Below are 10869 nucleotides of genomic sequence, written 5' to 3' on the forward strand. Positions count from 1 at the left end.
CCAAAATGTGAATCTGTTTGGAAAATGACATGCGTGCTGCTTACGGCACATTACACTTGCCTGTTATTTTGATGCACAGAAAAAATAAAGAATTCATTTTTTTTCTTTTTAAATATGGCCTTGTACACCTCCTCTTCTCAGCCAGGGTCACATTCTCCCCTACGCCACTGTGTATGTAATGTGCAAAGATAAACTGCTCTCAGCTCCCCGCCCGTGTACTTCCCCTTTATAAACTTGCCCCCTTCTATTTTTATTTTTTCTCCCCCCCTCCTATTTTTAGAAAGATAATGTATAAAATTAACACTCTGAAGGAACCCTGGAGATCTCCAGGATTCTGCACCACTAAACACGTTAGTTTGTGCACTATAGTGTATACTCTGGAATGGTTTGACATTTTACCCTTCCTATGGTCAATGAGGCGCTGCCCCCTGTATCTTATTGGATTCTATTGTTGCACATTTATACAATTTCCACAGACTTTATTACTAACATCGCTGTGCTGAACAAATTGTGGTTTGGACACCCAATCATATTGTCATTAATCTGGGGTTTATTCTATGACTTTATCCCATGTTTTCATACTTGACTGCATAGTATAGCATTTTTTAAGTGGTTCATTTTAGTTTTTCATTAATTAGTAGTTGTTTTGTGCATGTTTATTATATATAATCTCTAGAGAGAAGTGCTTTGACTGATTCAGCAGCTTTATTTCTGAGTATCTTTATTTTATTTAGCATTAATTTCCATTTTTCCCTTTCTTTTTGCACTTTCTTATAATTTACTTGTATTTTTGATTGACAAAATTGCTGAGGTTCTAAGTCATCTCACATTAACGTGTAGACTTTCCTCGATTCGGTGACATTGGTTAGTGTATTTCTCTGCTCTTTTACTTCATCAGTCCTCCACACAACTCTTTGCTTTGCTTAAAGGGGCTTTGTCACTTCCTAGTATTTCAGAAACAAATAAACTTTATGAAATACTAATGCTGACTGCGTTGGAATTTAATTGAAATTCCAAAGATATCTGAAGATTCCATAAAACAAGGGACTACTTTGTTTTATGGACAAGTCTCTGGACAAAAAAGTTGCCAAAAGATAGAGCTCACCATCATCTTTTCTCCAATCCCTACATCTGTCACAAGTTACAGCTTTGAGATTTAGGCATTCTCTCGCTCTTCATGAGATTTGATCTATGGATGATCCTCTGTAGACCTCAGTTTTATAATCTTGCGCATGTATGAGAGTACAGCACTGATGCATCTACTGGCAGATGAAGAACATTTCCCAGATGAAGATGGCATTGGCTGCGAAGGATAGTTTCAGGAAAGTAAAACCTACCAATAACTGCACTTACAGCCACCAGACCCGATGGCACTTTGGGGGGAGGGGTCTTGCAAAACATGCAAAGACCCCCTAAAGTGACAGATCTGCTTAAATCTCTCCTCTATATTTTCAGCACTCATTTTAACCAGCAATGCTTTTTTCATCAAGCTACACATCCCAGACAAGTCATCCGACCTGTTTTCTTTGTCAGAATTCTTTAGCATACTCTGCACATCTCCTTCCCCTCCTGCCTCGATTAACCGTAAGTAAAAGAATGGCAAGGAAAGGGGGTGGAGCTTGTACAACAAGGAGGTAGGGGAAGCACCTGGAGCACGCACTACATCACAGACACCTGTGGGAGGCAGTGGAGCATTGTGTTCCACTATTAATAGAAATTAACTAGTGGTGCATAAATTTCAGGTTTTTTTTCCACCACACTATGACTCAAAGCAGTGCTTCAATTATTCAAGATTTTCAGTTCAACACCTCCTGAGGCAATTACTGTACTCTTGAATATAATATAAACAATGTTACAATTTCAGCTTCATAAGCTATCCGTAAGCACTCTGTGAAGAATCACCCTCCATGCATTCGGTTATTTCCTCTCCCTGCTAGTTAAGTGACTTTAAAGTATTTGTTTTATTTCTGTGTTCGGGACATTTATTTGTTCTACCGAACGGAGACCACCCTGGGTAGCAATCAGAACTTAGAACACCAAGTAACCACGAAAACCGCAAGGTAATTGAGTGCTTCTAGGTGGCCGCCATTCGGCATACGAACACGTGGCGAGAACAAAGGACGGCGGCCATCTTAAATCTCCCGAACGCGGTCAACGGGACTTACTCGTGGATTGCCTGGAATCATTTTCGGCATGGCAATCACATGAACACCCGGTCTCCATGGAAGTCACGTCTGACCTATTTCCACTCACAGTATCAGACTGGCGTTCGGGAGTTTCAATCAACCGAATGAGGGGAGCATTCACATGTACCATATACCGTATAACTGTGGTGGTTTTCGTGTAATTCTGCATGAACGGAGACCGGCTCTTCCAATTTCATGGAACTCTAACTCGGATACAACCACATGGCAAGCCGGTCAAACTTCCACACGATGCGACACGGAAACTACCGAACGGATTTCCGTGCAATTTGGATATGTTACTCCCAGTATCCTCAGCTACCCAGATGTGTTTTTTATATTCCTATGTCATGTATAAAGTATATTTCTAAAAATGTTGAAAATTGTTAATGTTTCTGGCCAGCAGATAATTGAGTTTAGTATGTTGCTGAAACTCAATTATCTAGCCTGGCCCAGAGGAGGAGTCTGTTACTGTATAAATTGAATGCCTGTTGCTTCCAGTAAATAAGTCTTGTTCCAGCATTAAGCTTTGTCCCCTGTGTTGATTATTTAACAATACCAGCGTTATTTTACCCTGTGGATTATTGTTGTTATTCTGCTATTGGGAAAAAGGGAATACTAGACAGTAATACAAACCACTACCGTCACACACTCTAATAATAAGAACACAAACAGATGCCCATTAGTGAACAAGAAATCCTCCTGAAAAATCAGGAGCTTTCTCCTTTCACTGGCTGCTGACATAACACGCTCTCTTCAGCTTTTGGTCAGTGTTTGGAGATTGTGATGATATGCTAAATGGCCTCCTCCAATTTGACACACTAACAACCCACCTAAAATAGCTGCTTGCTTTTTTGTCATTGAATATCACTCCACAGGTAAATCCCGGACAGATGGATTAGTTTGTGCATGGATTAACAGGGATTTGATTTGTTCGTACTAACTGAAATGCATTTGTGCACAAATCTAAGAAAAACGGCTGAAGTACCTAATGATAAAATTACCATCAATTGACATATTTTATCACACATGTTAAAATACATATGGTAAAAGCAGTTGCCCTCACCCAAAACGAAAAGTGGTAAGCCCCAAAAGATCTGCTATTAAAGGGACATGCCTCTTTTAGAAAAGCATACCATATTCCTGGGTGACGTTTCTCTCATTTCACCACTTTCCCTGACTCCATAGCCCAGCTCACTTTCCACTGCCACTGTTCGATTCTTGGTACACACCACTTTAACTTGCTGTAGCAGAATGGACGCTTGTTTTATACTTTTGTGGAAGAAGTTATCACCTATTTGTATGTTTTCCCTTATTTCGTGTGTTTGACCGTTTTTCCATTTGGGAGTACTTCATACGAACAGAATCCATTTGTCTCCTGAACGGGGACCACCCCTGTACCCTATTAACACGTTCACACCAGTAACTGCGAAACCGCGAGGAAATAATGAATTAATGCTTCCCCTGGGTGACAGCCATTTCGTCTAACCGAACACATGGCAGAAAAAAGAATGGCGGCCATCTTGTCTCCCGAATGTGGGCAGCAGTACTTGGTCGTCGAGTGCCTGGAACTCTTTTCGGCTAGGCACTCGCACGAACGCCGGTAAAACTTAGACCACTGCCCGTTCTATTTCCCAACCACCTACATGAATGACGTTTTGGGAGATATGAACTACCAAACAGGGGGAGCATTTGTATCCTGAATTGAAGCAATTCCCTTGCATGGTGTTCGCACAGGAACCTCATGAACGGAGACTGGCCAGAGCACCTATTATCCTGGAACTGTTTTGGGCTAGCGCCTCGTGTCTGGCCAGTCAAAACTTTACTTCGATGGCATTCTCGTTTGACCGAACCGATCTGAGTGATTCTTGAATATGTTATACACTCAGATTGGGGCTATGGGGGAATGTACTTTCTGTGGGGGTCCTGAGTATGGTGGGGAGTACTTTTGGGGTACAGTATATTTTGTTGCATTTTATGTATCTGAGAGATAATTAAATTAGTGGATTCTTCTCACGCAATTATCTCTCAGGCACAGAGGATCCTGGGATTGAAAACCCTCTATTATTGTGTGGAAAACCCTTTGTATGGCACTGGGCATAAAAGCGTGTGTGACTCGATAAAGTTTAGTTGTACTCTCAGAACTGTGTGTCATCCAGTTGCTGGGGAGGAGGTGGGATATTTCTTTGGTGTTTTTCTTGTTCCTGATTGTATTTTGGTGAATCCAGCGGAGAAGAGTCCCTGCTAGGACTAGGGCTCCAGTACACTGGCTTATCTCAACACATGCATATTATCCATCAATCCCTCCTCCCCTCTGACATGCTGTTATTTCTCGTGTGTGTCTTTACCCCTTACTCATAGATCGTAAGCTTGTTTGAGCAGGGCTTTCTTAACCTCTTGTTTCAGTTATATTCTGTATGTAAACTGCTTGTTGTCAAATATCCCCATTGTATAATTGTAAAGCACTGCAGAATATGTTGGCACTATGTAAATGACAATAAAAAAACAAATATATTTGTTTCTAATGTTGGAGTGTTTGTTTTGGGGGTAGATTCAAGGACCCCCACTGTTTAATTTAAACAATAAATTACTTCACCTTTTTTCACATCAATGAGACAGTCTTCTCAGGTATATCAAAGTATGTGCCTATACCTTTCCCTACCTCTTGTAGTAGAGGGCAATACATATTTAAGTTGAGCAAAGGTCCCCAGGTTCAAATAGAAAGAGAATGGGGGATGCTAAATACTGTGGGCCCCACATTAGACCTAAAGTTCAGGGTCGGATGTCACAAAATACATAATGTATGACTGCACTTATTAAGCCTGGAGAGTCTCTTTAAGAAAATGCTAGAACACCTGTACAATTAGTACAAGGTTGCACAAATGTGGAACATTACAATATGTGATGGGCTTGGCAAGGTAAATGGAACATCTATTTCATCTGTCAAACCCAGGGAAGTATGCAGTCTAAAAATGTAGCTATAATAAACAAGTCATGCAAATATATGATCAGTGAGATCAGTATGTGGACATAATGAGCCTGGGGATAAAGAACAGGTGAGCTCTATCTCATAATAAAAAAAAAACTAAAAAAAAACAGGTCTTTAAAGGCGTTAATTGCTCTTTATAATACACAATACAGTCATAGTGTTAAATATTCTGCTGACATTTTGGGATTTTTATTCCTAAAAATGCCATTAGCCTCCTTTCAAGAATAGAAAGATAGATAGATAGATAGATAGATAGATCGTAACTCAATCTAATCAAATTACAGTTTTTAAGGTTTGTACAGCAGTTTATAAAACATAAGCTGAACTGTATACAATTCAACTAGCCCAGCATTATTCCTTTTCATAAATATCTTCGCAATTTTTCATTTTCAAGAGATTCCTTATTACAAAATATTTTTCTTACATATTGGGATGTGTTGTGGTTTAAATTCAGCAGACAGCAATGTTTTCTCTCAGGTATGAAGACAAGGAATGAACACAGAAGAAATACGAGCTCGGGCAGTCCACACATGTGTATGACAGAATACTACTCCTGATATAATGCGGGAAGACACAGATCTTATATCCAATTCTGTACATATCCAAAAAGTAGCTGTCTTCACACAATACAATAGATTTTACATACATATAGTCATGTCCAGTAGGCATGTGCATGGGGAAAATATTCGGCTCGGATCGGCATTCTGAAATTCGGGACTTCATCAATTCGGGACTTTGGCAATTCGGCACTTCAACACTTCGGAACTTCGGCACTTCGGCACTTGCTTGTGGCTGCTCACTGTTAAAAAAATACAAAATAAATAAAAAAGGGTCCCCCCTCCCTGAGCGGGTGGGGGCCCTAAAGTAAAAAAAGGGGGGGAGGACCTATTGTCCTCCCCACCGGCCCCCACCCCTGAGCGGCGGTGGGGGCCCTAAATAAAAATTGGGGGGGGGGACCTAATGTCCTCCCCCCTGGCCCCCACCCCTGAGCGGTGGGTGGGGGCCCTTAACAAGAATAAGGGGGGGGGAACCTAATGTCCTCCCCCCTGCCCCCATTCCTGAGCGGTGGGTGGGGGCCCTTAACAAGAATAAGGGGGGGGAGAGGCGGCAGATCGCCCAGCAAGGGAACCGCTCATAAGCATGAATCAAACGTTGCCCTGCTACCCCATCTCTGGACCGGCGGGGGATATCCCGGTCCACGTTGGGGGTGCCCACCCCCACAAAACTACGCGAACAAGCGACAAAAACTGCGGTGAGACGAAACTGCCAGGGCTCAGGCAAGATGGCGCCACTGGCACGGCTGGCGACGCAACACACCCGTTTAAAGCCACCCAAGCATACCTTGGACTTCTTCGACCAGCTCTGCGCAAGCCTCTGGACGAAGCTCAGTGCCAAAGGTCATGCCTTCAGGCTAGCGAGGAGACTGGCGGCGGCATAGATTCACCCAGCAATCCGGTGACACCTGTGTGGACTCCCGCCAAGCACCACTAGGGCGGCCTTCCGACGGCGCCGACAAACAAGATGGTGGGAAAAGGCGACATGTCCCGCGGGCGACAGCGCTCACTCCCACTCACACCAGGGCTAGACCAGCCAGCATACCCAAGCTGTCTACCACACAGAGACCTCGGAGACTTCCGACCTCCATGCTAACCTCACCAACCCGTCAGCAAGACTCACCAGAACGTGAACACCACACATGGGCCTCGGGAAGGGTCCGGCGAGAAGAACAACCAAAGGCCTTAACCCCTGGTGCGCTGGCAATCGAAGGAGACAAACACCTGTACACCTGCAGCTTCCCACTACAGGGCATCGGCAGTCTACAGAGATGCTCACAGCACGCACAGGACACAGATCCTTTTGTGTTTAAACTGTTAACTGCAAATAGCCTGATTATAGCCTGATTATATACAGATTCCTACCATTGCCTACTTAACCTGATGTATATTAGTCACAGCTCTATACTAACAAACATATCTCTTATATGCTAATGTATAGGACAGTGAAGCTCATATGACATCTTACACAAAGGCTCTATCTTGAATGCAGCATACTCCTTTATTGTATTTTACTTAAATTACTCTTAAAGAATATTGTATAGACCTAGCATGTTTACACATTGTGCGCCCTAGCATAGCATTGCGCTTAACTCTATTCATTCACTTAGTAGATATGCATTCAAATGACTGAACAGCAATATCCAGTATAATGTTACCTAAGCTTGTTTCCTACCATGTTAATATTTAACTACTTTTAAACAAAAAAAATTGTGGTCGCTATCTCATATACCTCTGTTCAACTGTCGATAATGCGTTGGCCTTTGGGGTACCTCACAACCGACTGTTAAAAGCTTATGCACTACAAAAATAAAGAATTTACCCCCCCCCCCTATATATACTATATATATACCCCACATATATATCCCTGAATATTATGTTTTTGCAAGTATTCACCCAGTTGTTGTTTAAATATCGGTATAGACTATGATAAAACCACCTCGTCAGACAGAGAATTCCATATCCTTTTTGTTTTATAAATATATTTGTATAATGTTATCATATCCCCTATAAGACGTTGTTTTTATAAACAGATTTAAATTTGTTAACCTTTCTTCCTGACCAAAATGTTCCATTCTTTTTATTAATTTTGTAGCCCGACTCTGCACTTTTTCTAGTGCCATAATATCCTTCTTTAAAACAGGTGCCCAAGATTGCACAACATTTTCTGGTCTTACCAGTGATTTATGAAGAGGCAAAATTATCTTTTCATTCTAAGAATTAATACCCATTCTAACTGACCTTAGCAATTGCTGACTGACACCTCTCTTTTCGAGCTCCACGTTGTTGATGTGTCTGAGTAAATGTCAGAACTCCAAAGCAGTAAGTCTCACAGTAATGTGTATTTATGCTACAATAAATGTGTTTAGAAATCAGTCTGTTTAAGTAAGACATATTATTCTTGTTTCATATTACATTTTAGTTGCACACATTGTTATTAGTAAGACCCTTAAAACTTTTCATGACAGTCCCGCCCCTGGCCACTCCCCCACCAAATTAAAGTGACACTCTTTGTTCATTTGAAAAGTTGGGGGCTATGTATAAGTCACAGACAGCAGCAAAAGAGCTGTGTAAGGAAAAAGAGCATACCTCACATTTCCAGGCGAATTCTACATGTACTAAAATATTTTCCTAATGACCCGGAAGTCCCTCTAGTGGCTGTCTGGTAGACAGCCAACAGAGGTGGAGCTAACCCTGAAAGGTAATTATTGCAGTTTCTGAAAAACTGCAATAATTACCTTTGCAGGGTTAAGGGACCTAGGACACTGCACCCAGACTAATTCCATAAGCTGAAGTGGTCTGAGTGCCTATAATGTGCCTTTAACCCCTTAAGGACCAAACTTCTGGAATAAAAGGGAATCATGACATGTAACACATGTCATCTGTCCTTAAGGGGTTAAAAGACATTTTCCTGCAGCTAATACATACATAGGAACTCCTACTCCCAAGTTGATAAATCAGCAACATATGGAAAAATCACAATAATTTTGTGTTTATCGGGGGAATTAAACTAATAATCACCAACAACAGCGAGTTTCTGGTAATTTTGTAATAATTGAGGAAATATATTTACAAACAGGAATAATTTTAGTACATTGGCTGACCACACTAGAAATACATGGGTACTTTTTCTTTTAACACGCTATTTTATTCAAGTGATATTTATTTATACATTTCAATATTCATAAAAGTAGCATGATTACACTCACTAACTCAATTCTCTTACTGTCTGATATTTTGGTGATTAAGGTGCAATATCAAAAACTAGGCTGAACATTCATTATAAAAACAATTTCATGCACTTATCATTTATACTATTATTTTTTCAATTGTGTCTGACTCATACATGCCCTCCTTGTCATTTTTAAGGCGTACTTGTTGGAACTTTGATTAAGCCTCTCTCATACAGAAGCAGAGATTCTGGGTTACCGGTAATTTGATTTGTTGTGGCCTTGACTGCAGGCAATACTCCAATCAAGGTGTCACTAGACTACCCGGGGCAGAGGTGCATACTATATACTAAGTTCCATATAAAATGGCCCAAGGGTGCTTCATAGATCTAGGACTGGCTCTGCAAGAAGATTTGTGTCTCTACAGACCCGCTGCTAGTGACTGATAAAGAGACTTGCCTAATGTAGGTCAGAATACTTCCCCTTTTAGATTACCAGTAAGTGTAAGTGTAAGCAAACATAACTAAAGGGAAGTGGAATTTCACACTCCCTACCACCAAATAACAAAAACCAACACAGTAATTATTATAAACTGCATTGTCAAAATGTTGATGAACAGTTGTGTAGCATTGTAATTCATGAGAGCACAGTGTCTTTATAGTCACTGTTCGATTTTTGTATGAGATGAATTTTAGGGACCAGTAACTAGACAGTAAATGACCATATTGTCTTTACTCTCACTGCTTTGACAAAGTACCACAATGCATGTGGGTCCTTCACTAATCTTAACATAGGAGATTAACATACTCACTGCAAATCTAATGCTTAAAGGGACAGTTTAGTCCCCTTGAGGCACCATAACAACTTCATCTAGATAAAGCTGTTATGGCTCCAGGAGCCCCCTGAAGGCACTCTTACCTTCAGGGGTTAAACCGTTCTCGAACCTTGCGGCAACCCCCTCCCCCCCCACTTCCTGGCCCAGAACAGCTCCCACCACCGCGGCTTCTGAATTTTCAGCATAAACTGTCTTGCAAAAGGTACATTTCTTTGCAAGCCAGTTTTGTGAATGAGGAGTCCCTGATTGGCTAAGAGCCTCAGCCCAGTGGCACACTGCACTTCCTGAATGTGAAAATTCAGAAGCTAGAAGCCTTGATGGGGGAGAAGTGATTGTTGCTGCAACTTCGGGGTTAAACTGAACACTTTAAGTAAGAGTGCCTCCATGGGCCTCCTGGCACCATCACAAATTAATTTAAATGGAGTTGTTTTAGTGCCTGCAGTGTTCATTTAAATTGCTTCCAGAAGTGTTCCCTTCTAATGTATGCCTTCCTGTGGTCACATCCAACAGGGCACCTGTGAGGGGGGGGGGGGGGGGGGAGGAGGAGATGCTCAATCCAAGGAATCTGGTCAAGACTACAAATATTGTTGCGGCTGTACATGTCAATATTTGTATACCAAACATTGGGAGGGATGAAATTAAACAAGGAAGTTATCAGGCTTGTGGTTCTAGATAATAATGCTCTCACACTGGGCTTGCTGGGGACGATTCTCCAGTGTGTCTGGATGCGGGACAACAGGAAACAAAATCAGGACGGCAGAATGGAGGTCTTGAAATCGGGGTTGTCTCACCAAAATCAGGATATTTGGGGATATGCATTAAGACAATAGTGCACAAACACAAAATACAGTTTTAAATCTGACAAGGCAAGTTAAAATCACTTGTCTTAAAGGAACACTATATTGTTAGGAATACAAATCTGTATTCCTAACGCTATAATGTCTCTGTCCCTACTCTTATTTAGGTGTGTTCCCCCTCAAATAAAAAAATAAATAAATAAGGATTGGGTTCAAAGTTCTCATGCTTACTTACAAAACCGTACATAATCGTGCCTCTGCTTATTTCTGACATATTTAATTTTTAGTAGACTCGTACAATTTTATTTTTTTTTCTTTAAATGTTTCATAGTTACAGATAA

This window comes from Pelobates fuscus, chromosome 7 (genome assembly GCF_036172605.1).
Source record: "Pelobates fuscus isolate aPelFus1 chromosome 7, aPelFus1.pri, whole genome shotgun sequence".
NCBI lineage: Eukaryota > Metazoa > Chordata > Amphibia > Anura > Pelobatidae > Pelobates > Pelobates fuscus.